Source organism: Falco biarmicus, chromosome 2, assembly GCF_023638135.1.
Source record: "Falco biarmicus isolate bFalBia1 chromosome 2, bFalBia1.pri, whole genome shotgun sequence".
Lineage (NCBI taxonomy): Eukaryota > Metazoa > Chordata > Aves > Falconiformes > Falconidae > Falco > Falco biarmicus.
The window spans coordinates 27,185,033-27,200,657 of NC_079289.1; positions in this window are offsets into that span (position 1 = coordinate 27,185,033).

Sequence of the window (15,625 nt, forward strand, 5' to 3'; positions counted from 1 at the left end):
TGAACAGGAGTAGATGTCAGGAGATGCATCTATAAAATTGTCTAAATTGGCTCCAGCTGATAGGGAATCACCACACAAAAATCTGCTTGCTGTTAGAGAGAAAATGAAAATTCTGATAGTAACAAATAAATAACAAGTAATTATCAGGGGACTGTAATTAAATAGAATTTATTCTTTGACCCTCAACAGGAAGATACTTCCAGGAATTAGTGTTTTACAACAGGTTAGAGTAATATTGCTTGGTAACTGTTGTCTTAGAAGATATGTGTCTTCTTGCCTATAATGTCCCTACTCCAGGTTTCATTTTCACTCTCCCTATATGAGACAGCATGGGATGAGGTATAATTATGCCTTTTCCAATCTCTGAAGGGAATTAATTTTCTAAAGGGAACCCCATTCTAAAGGGAATAAAGTTGATATGACATATAAATAAGTCAGCTTTTGACATAATATACCAACCTACTAGCCTTTAAACTGAGTATTATTTAATTACAATGATGGCTGTTATAGTAAAATAAGCAATTATACACATAAAGTAGAAAAAACCTTGAAATTATTTTCTATATGATGTTGATTTAGGAGCACATCTCTGTAATATGTGTATAAAAATTAACTGTAATGTTCTGAACTCACACTAGTACCTTGCACACCAAAACACTGAAGCTGTAACACCACTAGTGAAAGTTTCCATTATTGCACCATGGAGTTAGCGCAAGCACGTGTTTTTCAGATATATGACTGAGTTTTTTGATTGGAAGCCTTTAGGTGCTAGAGTAAATTGAAGTACGAAGTGTGATATGCACAATTTATTGTGGTCACACCAACAGAAAGAGCAGCAGAAATAGCAGAAATTTTTTTCCTAGTGAATAAAAACAATGAGACATATTAGTTAGTCCTTAAATAAGGATATTCCACTTTTAATATAGATAATAATAATTAACTTGTGTTTCTGCCATTTAATCCCAGATCAGAATCTACATAAACAACAGTGCAAAACCAGAGCTATATTTCATTGATTCCTTGCTTTTATGCTAAGCCTTACGGCTGAAACTAATTAATAGTTTAACTTTGGAATCCCAGGTCTTTGCAGGTCCAGATCCAGCAGACACAAAATGCAGGTGCCTGTGAAGCAGGAATGCCTTAGTAGGTGGAGTTAGCCCAAGGGCCTTTGAAAGTTTGCCAAAATCTAAGCTGTTAAGAACAACCCAAGATGACAAAAAGGTGGGTGAGATTTGTGAGACTATGAAGAAATATCTGATGAAAACAAATAAAACTGATCATTTAAGAACTGGATTAATTTATAATAAATCTAAAGTTTTCCTTCTGTTGGTAATATAGGGACTATTTTGTTGCTACTGAAAACCACTAACTGATTTATATCAGTTATATGATGAATTATTGATCATTTTTTGCTTTTGGTTGCTGAACTGGAGTTTTTTTGCAGCAGGCAATTTTTTGTTTGGATGTAGTTATAACCCTAACTAGAATTTTGCCCCGTTATTTGGCAAGGATGTGGTCCTGTTCTAGACAAAAAAGACAAATGTTCTGTTGTACATATGGCCTCTTAAAGCTGTGTTTTCCACCAAGAAGATCCTGTTGCATACCGGTAATTGTGGTTCACACTGATGTGTTGGAGGTTTAGGTGACTTCAGATATTGACACACAGTGACAACCTTGCCTACTGTGTGCTGCTTTTTTTTTTTCCCAACAAATGCAGAACATTTTTTGTGAAACATCACAGCCCCTCATCACATCATAAAAGGAAAAGCTGGTGGCCAGAAGCAGTTTTCTTCAAAATAGCATTTTGGAAGAAAGATGTGGCTGATTCAGAAATCGGACTGATATTTTGGGGTATGAAATGGCTTCACAAGCACATGAGAAAAAAATAAAGCCTGACTGTGCAACACAATATTCACAAGAGTAAGGGACGCTCATGTTTACAGTGACGGTAGCATTTGGCCCTGTATTATTGCTGTGATCAATAAAAGTCTGCTTCCTAAGGAAAGTGAAGAAATAAATCCTATATGTGTTTTCATTTCAAGGACAAGACCTCAGCCCTGCAGAAGTATACTTATTTAGACTCCTTGGCCATGACAGAAACTCCATTGACCCCCTGATGAGTGGCGACAAGTAGGATGAGAAAAAGGGATTGCATTTTCTTATTAGGAGTTATAGCAGCAATGGCTCTTATATTATAAGAAAGCAAATTTTACAGATTACATGCCTGATTTCCTATGGAAGTGGAGCTGACAATCTCATCTGTCTCATCTGTGTATAATTTCCTGCCTCTTTATATATTTTCAACGTTGGCCAATTTCAGTGAAAAAAATCTCAAACTACTAAATCCCATTAATTTTATGCAAATTGGCAATGTGGTAGAGGGAACCAATGTGAATTAGTTAAGGGACTGAGGTAAAGCCTGCTGGATGAGCTTAGTCTCATTATCAGACATTGGAGAATCCACAGAGCAAAAAGCCACGTAGATGAAGATGACTGTTTAGTTTTCTGGTGTAGACCCGACCTAAAACTTTAAGAAAGAGGCAGCCACCAATTCGATATATGTCCTGTTGTGATGCCAAATTACTGACACTTTAGACCCTAGACTGGAAAATAATATGATGTACTCACACGTTTTATGTAGGCTACACCTTTGCAACACAAATACATACTGAAATTTTGCACTTAACCATGTCAAGTCTAGTCTTTTTAATATCACTTATAATGACCTTTAAAATTAAACAATCCATGCCATGCTGTTGATAAGGTTTTGAAGAGGGAATAAAATGTGTCTGGGAAAAAAAATAATCTGAAATTGTTACATTCAAGAGAAGGGAGAACATTATAGAAGAGTTTTGCTCAGAAGAGAGCTTTGAATGAGAAGATTTGCCAGAACACATGCAAAAAAGCAAGCAGAGCACTTGCCTGCTGCTCTGCACTGGGGCTACAAGGAATTCAAAGAACAAAAGTCACTGAAGGACTGGAGAAAATCTTAAAGTAGTTGAAATTGTTGGCTCAATTTCTTCTGTCACCAGTAAGATGTATGAGATACATTATGAAAGTGTTCTGGATTTCATCAAATGCGATGTATCTTTTACATTTTCAGTGGACTGAAAACCCTAGCAGAGTCCATTTTTAGCTTTAAAAGCAATTTAAAAACCCTGATAGCAGAAAATATGAAAGAATACATATTTTAACAAATTAATAAAAGTAAAAATTAGTCTGTTTCACATAATTTGAAATTAAGAATTCTTAACCACTTCACAAATATTTAGTTGCTATGTGTATGCATGTACATACAAATGTAACCATGGAAGAAAGTCTCCATATGCAAGCTTTTTCTGGTTACAAATAAATGGTTTCCGAATTAAAAAAAAAAAAGCACCAAAACATGTTAGTACAAGCTGGAATGGTATATTCACATATGCATATATATTCACATTTATATATGTAGTGCTATTCAAGCACTACACGTGCAAACATGAAAGTGTACGTGATATATGTACACTTGAACCCAAAAATGCAAGTATTTGTAATTATTTTTTTTTTTATGAAGAGGAAACATGCTAACGGTCCAAATATAAGCCAGACTGCAAAAGAGCAGAAGATCAAAGAGCTTTAAGCTATTCTGAAGGCTTGGTTAATTTGTCAGGGTTTTTGACACCTGTCTGTGGGGATAAATGCTACCACATATCTTTGACACACAATCTGTCGCTGCCCTGGTTTTATTTCCCCCTGGAGGGGGCTGCTGGGGGTAGGCAGTGTTACCTGCAAAAGACATGGAATATGTGGCACCCACAAAAAGGTGATGAGACCATTAAAACTCTAGAAGAAATTGTGCTGTGTTAGCTGGCATCTGCATCGTTGCAGGATGGGCACAGACACCCCTCTTCTTTGCTAATTCCCTTCTCAGATCTATGTTTATCAGATTTATCAGGCTCTTTTCCACTCTGAAGTTTCCCTTAATTACATCCAGAGCATGGCACAAACCATCCTACCTCAAGAGCTCTCTCACTAACAGGCTGTTTTTTAGCCTAAGAGAAAACAAAAAACAGAAAACTGAGGGAAAAAAAGATAAAAATTCCCATGCACAAAAATATTGCTTTTGCTCCAGTTGTTCAAATGGAGCTGAAAACAGTTACGACAGAGGGGCTATCACCCCAGCTGGAGCATAGTGGTACCACGTAAAAACCTTCAGCCTGATTCCCAGGGGCTGACAGCTAAAAGGGAAAAAGCTAAAGTGCAGATCAATCAATGTGCTATATAGCAGCAAGAATAAGAGCTAATGTATAATTCAAACAGTGTGTTAATTAGTGGAACATAGATTACAAGCCCTGGAAAATGACAGAAGAAATAGCTTTACTTTGAATTTAAAAGCATTGTAAACTTGTGCCTGAAGATTATTTAATGACAGATTTTCTTCTATCAGATAATTAATAATTTATCAGTTATAAGAACAGGAGCATTTGAAAAAATTTTAAGCATGAACATCTGACTCAACTGGGTTACTCTAAAGGTCCCTACTCCCCTCAAATAAAAATACTTTGGTTTTCAGAGCAGAACAAGAACACCATTGGGAAGAAAGTGAAAAGTTCACTTCGGAAGAGGAGGGCCATGCTCTAGAAGGATTTAAAACTCAGTTCAACCACATTAGGTCCCAAACAATTGGAAGAAATTCTTTTATATTTCCCCTTAACAGATTTTAGCTTGACTTTTAGTCACCTGCTACCTGATTTTGTCAGCAATTCTGACTGACCCCCAGACGTTAAGCACAGTGTTAATGGCCTGAGAGATGCCCTCTGGTTTCTGTGGGCATTTCCTTGTGTCTTGAGGTCACACCAAGAACAGTTTTCCCAGAAAGGAGACCCTCTGGCAGTGCTCCCTCTTCTCCAGGATTGAAAGCTACTGTCCTGCTCACTGCCAGCACATATTTTTAGTTTGATGCCAAATATACCTGTACACATCCATATGCCAGTTTACATTAAAACAACATGCATCTCCTCCAGCTCCCAGGGAATGTCGCTTAGGGCCACTTTCACAGCAGTTTCCAAGCGCGGCCATGGCCCAGATGCTTGGCATCCATCACAGCAATGCAGAGCACTGTGAACGATGCCCAACAGCCCACCACAGCCTTGGGCTCAGGCAGGCAAGCAGCCCTAGGCACCAAAAAAAATCCCTTTTTGTCACCTTGTACTGGAGCACAGCACTTCAAAAGTAGGCAACAGCAGCAGCAACAGCAGAAAACATGATGCAAAAAGTGGGAAAACCAACTGATCTCTCCCAAAGCATGTCTGGGGTGAGCTGAGAACTGCTAGGTCTGAGGCAGACTGACCGATGCCTAAGCTGAAATAGCAGCAGCAGCTCACCCCACAGCTAGGCTTACAAAGCCTGGTGAATTGGAGGGTGTGTTATTGATTAAAGAGTGCAGAGCAGGTCTTTGGGGTTTTATCAGAACTAAAATGAATCTTTAGAGAATGTGGCTTCCCAGCTAAGAGATATGGAGTAAACCCACCTCGGATTACAGCAGAGTGACTTCACGGCCAAGCCATGCAGATGGGTTCATGACTAAAGAGCAAGAAGGGTTAAGGACTAACTTTGTGCCAGGATGAATTCCTGCTGAAATAATCAAGGCAAAAAAGCACACACACACACACAAAAAACCCAAAACAAACCCCCACAAAAAACCACCAAAACAAAAAAGTTTCACTAATAGGAGACTGAAAAGAAAGATGTAGTTTAAAGAGTCTTGAAATTTGCCCAGCTAATCTAATGAAGGAAGAGTTTGTCCCTTTGTGCCTAAAGAACTCTGCAGCACAGAAATGATGGTTTCCAGTCTGGGTCACCTGTATTTTACATAGGAATCTCAGACTCCTAAATAGTGTACGCCCCACTTCTTCCCACCAATGCATCCTAAAAGGATTTATGAGAAACTCATGCCCACCCACACCTGACAACTCTCCTGCCCTTTCCCTCCTGAGACACCATCTCCACTGATGGGGTATTGTGCTGCATTGGTGCTGGTCTGGTACTGTTATGTCCTTCCCGGTATGGGGACCAAACAGGACAAGGAAAACCCTAAAAATTAATGTAAAGGGCTAACATGTTCTTCTTTGACTAACCAAATATTCATACTGGTGTTGTTGCTCTTCAGCCTCCTTTTCGAGCTCCTCCCCATATCCCTCTGCTGTAATCCATCTCACTCAGGCCTGCAAAGAGCCATATATGTCTTGGGATAAAGCAGTAATAAATTAAGGAATGAATAACACTACCCAAAGAAGCAAAAGCTTCCAACAATGGCTATCCATTATTTATTTGTCACTATCAAATTAATAACTGCTCTTTGTCTTTCACAATATTGCTTTATAACTGTCTCGTATATGTCTTTTAAGAAAAAATTAAGACATCCATTACAATAAAAGCCCTTACCACTTGCACTCTGTTTTCAAAACACTTTACAAGCATTATATTATATTAATTAATTATGTGGTGTACATTAAAGTCATTGCAACAAATGTGAGATTATTGTTTTCTGACATCTAGAGTGCATATAGAATAGGGATAATAAGAAGATGACCCACAAAAGAGGGCCTTTGAGGATGGCCATGAAGATGTTCAAAGGGCTTTCTGAATCTCTCCTATGAAGACAAGAGAGCTGGGGTTGTTCAGCCTGGAGAAGAGAAGGCTCCAGGGACACCTCACAGCAGCCGTCCAGCACCTAAAGGGGCCCTACAGGAAAGCTGGAGGGGGACTTTTTACAAGGGCATGTAGTAACAGGATGAGGAGGAATGGCTTTAAACTGGAAAAGGGTAGATATTAGGAAGAAATTCTTCACTGTGAGGGTGGTGAGGCACTGGCACAGGTTGCCCAGAGAAGCTGTGGCTGCCCCATCCCTGGCAGTGCTCAAGGCCAGGCTGGATGGGGCTTTGAGCAGCCTGGTCTAGTGGAAGGTGTCCCTGCCCATGGCAGGGGGTTGGAACTAGATGATCTTTAAGGTCCCTTCCAACCCAAACCATTCTATGATTCTAAAACGATCACAGCATATCCTTTATTTTTATCATATATCCTGAGCAAAGTGTCTCTAAAGCCAACCTCAAGCATAGTCTTTTTGGCTCCCTTGTTTCTGTCAAAAGTAGAAATAATTTATGAAATGTGTGTGCTCAGACATCTCTGCTCTTTAAAAAGTGCAGCTCTGTAAGGCATCCAGGGTTCACCTCTGCATCCTTAGGTCCCCCTACCACCCTCCCCGTCCCCCCACCTCTGCTCACCTCCCACACACTGTTTGGAAGAGGGACCACGAACCCCAACCAGAGCTGCCGTTTCTGCATGTAGCAGGTACCCACATCTTACACAGAGCACTTTGATCTGTGAAGATATTAAATGATATTTTCCTGTACTTATGTATGCAAAATACTGGGAGTAATTTAGCTCAAAAAATATACCATCACTAATTAGACTTCATATTATAAGAGATGAAATTCTTTCATCAGCCTGTATTTAACCACTACTGTCCCACTGTCATTGCTGATGACTCTTCCATTATTAGCACTTTTTATAATCAAAAGCAACAATACCTCCAGCCCCAAAGCCCAAAAGCAGGCCAAAGTTCCAACAGTATTTTGTGTGAATTTTTTCACCAAAATACGGAGCTTGGACCGTTCAAGAAGAATCAAATATCCTTCCTTTGACTTATTCTGAATGGATGGGATTTTATCCATTCAAATCCCTTTGAATTCATGACTGAGTGAATGCACATATGACTAGTAATTTTACCATCATCAACCATCCTACTTAGCATTTAAGTGAAATAACATTGAATGACCCTACAATCAGGCTTTATACCGTCTCCAAATGGCAATATTGACAAAAGCCTAGAGCCAATATATAATGTTGATTATTTTTCTACGTCTTATGTCCCTTTCTGCCTACATTATCACTTGAGTGAAAAATACTATTATTTGCTTTTGTCCATATAGTGATAGCGTTTGGAGGTCACACAGTCTCCTCTCACATTGTGCAGGCTGGCAGGCGTGCCACACCACCAGCACCCGTGGCAGCAGTGGCTGCTACGCCTTTGGCCACGCTCAGCCCTGGCTGTAGCTTTGCTCCACTCTGAAACTCCTGTATGAAGCTACTGAGGACTGTTTCCAGGCTGCATGTTGCTGCTTTCTCAGCGCTCATCGGGGCTATGATTGCCACTTTCTCATTAGCATTGATATCCAATGTTTTAATTGCGACATCCACCATTACTTCTTGCATTACATCCAATAGGGTGAATGACCACAGCTTTGGCTTTGGGATGTGTAGAGAGCAACCAGCACTTTACAGGATTGGCAATGATAGCAGCAGAACTACAAACCAGGTTACTTTACTCCTAGTCTCCTGCAGTAATCACAGGACAGTTTACCAGTGATATCCTGTATTTACATGCAAATCTTACCGTACCCATGCAGCAACCTACTCGTGTAAACACATTTTGCTTGAGCAACTGATGAATGTCAGCATTTTGTGGGTGAAATTTAAGCAATAGTGTTGAAAGTAGAGGAATAAATATCTATGAGAGCTTTGATTTGTAAAGTTTATTGAGTACGGGTTTTATTTCTTCTAACTGAGGTAATGTCAGAGGAATTAATTTGATTTCTGCTGAGCTATTGTAGATATATACTACTATTGCTGAGTGGATTAAAAAATAAATTATTTTTCTTTAAATTGCAAGGCCTTGATGATGAATTCCCACTGGCTAAAGCAAAACAATACATCTTTAAAATATGTATAAAATCTCAATTTATAAAATTTATGTAAGATTTCCTGAAATTTGCATGTATCTAGCTGATTATTAGCATTATTCAGAGCAAAAATAGCATTTGATTGTTTCTGTTACATTCAGAAGCAAATAAATCAATCCCAGGGTTTTCAGCTACTGGAGAGGAAAATATGTGGGTAGCCACGGCTTCCAAGACTATTCTAGCTAAAAGGAGACAAAATACACCTCAGAGAGGAACAATGTTCAATATCATAGTGAAACTATGTGATTAATAGAACAGCACCATATCAGACTGCTTTGATAGCTCGTTTAATTTCAGGCAGAGCCCTGTTCTCCTGACACACATAAAGCACCACAGCAGTAAGTCACCCTGTCGAGCTCCTCTTAGCACGAAGTTTTGGTCACTGGGGCTGTGACTATAATTTTAGTTACCACAGTGATGAGTTTGTAAAGAGACTGTCATCTGTAAAGCTGGTATCAGGCATTTACCTCCTCTGACTCGCATCCAGCTAATTTTTCTACTTAAGTGTTCATGCTGTGCTTTTGTTTTCAGAAAAGCTAATGAAATTAAGTGCCCTCTTAGAAATGCTTCAGTGTTTTCCAGAATATGATTAAATGAATGAAAGAATATTTTTATATATTATATATATGCATATATATATATGCACAGCTGGGAGAGATAAATGAAAAGATGAGGTGTGTTCATATATGACTGTTGACTTCCTATAAAGCAAGCACACTTGGGCTCTGGGCTGGTTACTGTCTTAGCTGCAGATGGCAGCTTTAAATACTATAATTATTTCCCAAGTTAAGAACAGAGCTATACTACAGAAACTCAAATACCTTTGTCAGGTTTAATGGATGAATTCTGGCCTTATAATCCTACCATGGATATAGTGTGAAAAAAACAGAAAGGAAGCAACATTTACAACTATTGAGACCTTGCAGGCCTCTGGCAATGCGCAGGCTTTCTCTGCTGCAGTCACTTTATGCCCACCTGTATCTTTGCTGCCCGTGCAAGGATAAGAAATAGAGGAAAATAAGACTCTGCCATAAAGCAGTGTTAGAATTAGTTTGAAATGTGTGTATCACTAGCATAGTTAATTTTTTTGTACCTGGACCCTGTATTGCTTGTTCTGGTTTTAGACTTCTGCCTTTTCACCAAGCACAGAAGTATTATTTCAGATATATATCAACATACAGAATTGACAGAAATGTTACTATTTAAAAAAAAATATTATTCTGATATCAGCTAATAACTTCAGTGCACTTTAGTGAACCGGAAGCCAGAAGGCACAATATCACAACTTGCATGATTGAAAATGGGGACAATAGTTTGATAAGAATTCCTTTTATGGAACAGTGTGATACCTTGGCTTTAATTCAAATGATAACTTTGAGTTTTGATATTCCTTTTTGTAAAGCAGTGTCTCTGGCATTTGTCCAAAGAATATGTCAAAGCAATGAAGCAAGCTCACAGCGTGCCTGTCTGCCTGGGGTTATTGCTGTAGCCTACCAAAACCCACTGGTACAGCTTACAGCTACCATGTGGATTTAATGCCGTTACCTTTGTGAAGTGAACTGATAAGTGCTATGTTAATCCATTTAACTTGGCGTGGCTGATGGACTGAGACAGCCGGTCTTCTTTCAGATAGTCTAGCAAGTAACTAGAAAGTGGTAAAACTGAAGACTGGTCATTACTGAGCTGGGCTTGATAGGAATAAGTTACTCTGGGGGAAAGGCTCCAGTATGCATCTCACATTGAAAGTCTGAATTTTTAGAACGAATTCCAATACTCTTCTATTTGCTAGGGGGAAAAATAATAATACTCATATATTCAACTTCCTTTCTGGGAATTCATTATTGATGCATAATAATAACTTATTTGTTATTGTTAACAAATTTATACAGATTAAAACCAGTTACTTCAGCTTAAAGGCAACAGAAATATTAAACCAAATCCTTCCTTCATCTGTGATGTTATTTGCTGAGGACTTTGCATCCATTACACTACAGCACATTCAAAGCTGAAAAGGTTGACCAAAAATAGCACTCTCTGATGTTTTCTTGGCTTCCAAATGTCAAGTCCTTCACAGTTCATATGACCATAACAAGGGACATGAATTTACCTTGTACTGATAGTCAGGACTACAGACCAAGAAACCCAGCATCTTACCACTATGTATGCATATATGTATGCGTGTAAATTATGAGAAAGCAACAAACAGCTGTACCGTGAAAAGCTGGTGGAGTAGTAATTCCATGAAAAATCAGACTCTAAGCAGTGACGGGTTTGTTGTTGTGGCACGGTGAAAAACGGGCTCCAGCTGAACTCCTTCAATTACTTATGAAGGACAACTTGGAACAGAGATTATAAACCAAATCATAAATTCATTTTCCATAGCTCTTCTGCTAACAATAAGAAATAGCTGCCAAACAGAATAATTTCACAGATTCTGATATTGGGAACCTGGCTCAATAAAACTATCTTCCAGACTAAGCAATGGGGGTAAATCAGTCAGCTTGTGGCTGACTGCTCCTTATAGTACTCTCTCTTCCTTGTCCCTCATGTGAATCACTGGTGCCCATGGAACTGCACATGCATAAAGTTATAAGAGAAGTGAATCATTTCCAGCATGCAGCTATTAACCCACCATCCTGAAACTGCTAAACTGTCTTTCTCAGACATCCCTCGAGTCTTCTCAACGGTGCTGAGTTTCATATTGCTCCATTTTATTGGTTAATGACAAATCTTTAGGAAATAAAACTTTTTTATAGCATGTTTCATTGGAAGAGTTCTCAAATAGCCTAGCACACAAGGAAGGATATTGGGAAATGAGATGAAGAGGTCTCATCAGAGACAACAAAACAGGTCATGTCCTCCAAGTGCCACCTGTCTCTCCTACTGCAGCACTGGCCCTCCATACGCCTTGGGTGATGGAAGCAAATAGAAATAGCAAAAAAGAATTGCATTTGGATAGACAGACATAAAATTGGATAAGAAAGCATAACCACCCCTATCCTGGGCTCTCTGTTTAAAATTTGAGAAGAGACTGTAAAGGAGAACCTACAGAGGCAGGAATAAGGCAATTCTAGCTTACAAGTGGTCTGAAGCATGGCTGCATAACATAGCATATATTATATGCTTGCTTTAGGGTAAGAGTGCAGAAAACTGCAAAGCTGCTCCACTTTCCACAATGAGATAAGGACTTCTAGTGAAGAGTCATTTGCCTATCAGTCTTAAGCTTTAGCATCCTTGACTGCAGTCAAGGGATGCCAAAGACAAAGGATCTGATGTCAATGTCAGTGAAGGATTCTCCTCACAGTACTTCCCAGAATCAGATCCAATTTATTTAAACACTGTCTCAATCAAAAAGACTGTGAAAATTGCACTTGCCATTAGTGTAGCTGAGTTTTGGGAAGAAAAAGAGCTTTTGTCACTTCTGTGTATCTTTGGTGCCTCTGGCCAAAGCTAACCCATGATCATTTGCCTTTGATATTATCAGACTCTGAACTGGTAGGGAATCCACTTCTATTTTTTCCTAGTATTTTGAATGTGAATAGATCACAGGAAGATGCAGGAACAGCTGCTATTTCTTCACTCTTGGTTGGTGACAGAAACCACGTTTTTAGGGTTGAGATGGAAAGCTGATCTCAGATCATGTGTTCTTAGGCTGGCATGTGTAGATGCACTCAGGAGCTGACAGAATAATTCTGATAATGTATCTCAGTGCTGATGACATAGTGTTTTATGTTACCACTCTCTGAAGAATTAGCTAAGGTTATCACACAGTTCATAGATTTCCTCTGATCCTGATGAAATGGGGACACTGCTGGCAAAAGCAGTATTACCTCTTAGGGACAAAAAGAAGCAGCAACCATTGACCTCTGAGATGCTAAAATGATCAAAAAAACCCTCCCACTTCTCTGAATTATAATGAAATTTCTTTTCTTACACCACTTTAGGTTATCCTCAGCTTGAATCTATTACTGTATTACAAAAAAAAAAAAAAAGTGCCTTCTGAAGAGATGGAGACCTCCTTTGGGAATATTTCATCTGACGCACATAAATAGATGGGCTGCAGTGGCTCTGCTACATTCCCTGGGTAAAAAGCATCTCCATGTGAGATACGTCTTGTGCTGTGGGTTTGTTTTCCCTGCTCGCTGTCAGCTCGGCAGCTGGCTCTGTAGGGTTCAGACAGGAGGGCCCCGGTGAGATCTGTCTCTGCTATTGTTGCTTCTGCGGTTTTGTGGGGATGAAATTGATCTTTTTAGGGGATCATTTATCTTTGTGATGGAGTTCCTGATTTTCATTTATACTTAGGCCACTTTGGAGTGCTCTGGCAGTGTAATGGTGCTTTAAAATCAGCTCAGATCACATTTGTATTCACTTTAAAGCACTTCTGCTCTGACAGATGGTATCAAATGCTTATAGAGTACACAGGCATCAGATTTGTAATGTTTTGATTAACTAACAGCTATATACCCATCTTTTGAAAATGACATCAACATTAAGACATCACAGGTAAGGATACCAGAGTAGCTCTGCCTCAGCTATATCCAGTACTCGTAAGTAGATCATCTGATACAGGTGCAACAGCAGCCAAGAGTATGTCTGTGAAAAGATCTAATACAAAATTATGTCTGGAATGGCACTTTGAATGTGTAGTATAATGTGAGAAACTCTGATCTGGGAATTTATCAGTAACTATTATAGAGAATAGTGTTGGCTCATTAATTATGTGAACACAGCAATGAAAGTGAGGAAATGCACTATATAGCTGAGACCAGATTTTACAATCTGAAGGACATGCTCAAGCTCTTGAACACAGAAAAATGCACATACATATAATCTGAGCAAAATAACCAAGTGATTATATCAGCAAAGGACATGGGTATCAGTGAAGAGCAGGGGTTGTACTGGCCCATGCAGTGATATGCTTTTAGAAGTTGAGGGTTGCAGGGAGTTTAAAGGTACAGAGCAAGGCTTGAATTTGGAAATCATGGTTTAGCACTTAAAGTTTTTCTGGCCCCACAGTGAGATCCCTGCAGGCACAAAACTCTTTTCAGATTGCAGTTCAATATCCCTGACTTAAGTAACAAAATGAATTTAAAAAAAAAAGGCAGGGGGGAGGGGTAGGAGTTGGCTCGTCATTAAAACACCTAATTGTAGTGTATATTTGGAGGTGTCTTGTGTGATCTGGGTGCCTAAGATCCCAGTATAGACAGTGGAGAGCTATGGCTCTGCTCAGTGCTAAGATGCCCTTAGGCATCCTGCTTGCTTCCCAGTTACGAAGTAAGAAACCTGCAGGTACCCTATAGGCCCTTTTCATATCTACCAGCACTTTACAATGTCTCAGGTACCCTATGACATCTAAAATGTCATGGATGGCTCTCTATGGGCAACTGGATCAAGCCCAAGATGCCACAGTTTATGGGTTTAATCTGATATTACCAATTTTTATGTAAACTAGAAATCACTTCACTGAAATAGGGGAATTAGACCATGCGAACTCAGGGCAAGAAACACCATGGTCCTCCTCACAGAGAGAAAAGTCCTATTAGGCATCAGAAAAGCCACACAAAAGTACATGCATATGCATGCCACCTTCTAACTGATCTGCCTAGAAAAGCTTCAGGTGGAGCTTGCATCTTTGTAAAGACCAGAGGTCATTAGCCACAAGACACAAATCTCTAAGAAAACAAGTTTTTGCATTTCCAGTGCTTGCAGAACTACGTATTCATCATAAGTTGTGTATGAATTTCATCGCCTTTAAAATCAAGTGTAACTTTCTCATCTGACTCTATTACAGGATTTGCTGTTGGCTATTCATGCACCTTGATTCCCAGAAAGAAGTAGCAGTCCCTGGACACAAAAAGACATCACTGGCTGACCTTGGACATTATCTGTGTACTTAATGTACCTCACTGCAGATGTGTCCTAAAAAAAGAGCTGACATAAACATTAAGTTTCTGTGGTTAGTGTTAACTATTAACAGGCAGAACTGATCCATGCCAGTGTTTCAGATCACAGATCAGCAGTGCATAAGGCGCTTGTACTTTTATTAACATGTGAATATATTAATATTATACAAGTGACATTTAGGGAAATTAATAGCCTGTTATTCCATAGGGCCCTCATTAAAGTCAACCTCTCCTGAAGTTGCTCGATGGTAAAGTTCCCAAGTGGATTAGTAGGAAGCATGGAGAGAACACACGAACTTTGCAGTGACTGCTCTTAATAATGATTGCAGGTAATTAAAAAGACTAGAGGCATCTGGAGAATTCTAGGTCTAATAGTGGTCTAACAGTATTTAAAAAACATCTAACTAAAGAGTCAATTGAGCTTTAGAAATCCTTTAGCTGGTCCTTGCATTATAGCTTTTATGTGATGGAGGAATTAGAAGTTAAATATTGGCTCAATAAGTCTTTAAAGACTTTTCCTATTTGCAGTGTTGGCCATTATTAAATAGTCATGTTTATGCAAATTATAGTGCAGAAGCCTTTTCAGTATTGGAAAACATTACCCTGAAAACTCATTAGCTTTCAGGCACTGTGTTCACAAAAAAGTACAAGACAAAATATGTGCTGAAGGCAGTGCTACAACCTGAGTACAAGTCCAGGTGCTAAAAGGACGTGGTCAGGTTCTGGGAGGTGTCGCTACTCACTGGCTTCCCCTGGGACTTCCGCAAAGAGCGAGAGGAGAGCCAGCATTACTGAGGAAAAGTCTCTGTGCAAAGAGCAGAGGGGTTTATTCTCATCCTAGCTCTTAGTAGACCTGCATTCTCTCTATGTAAATACTGAAAGTGAAGATCTCAGCTGGACAGATGAGGATCTGATTTTCTAGGGTGAAATTTAGTTCTTTCA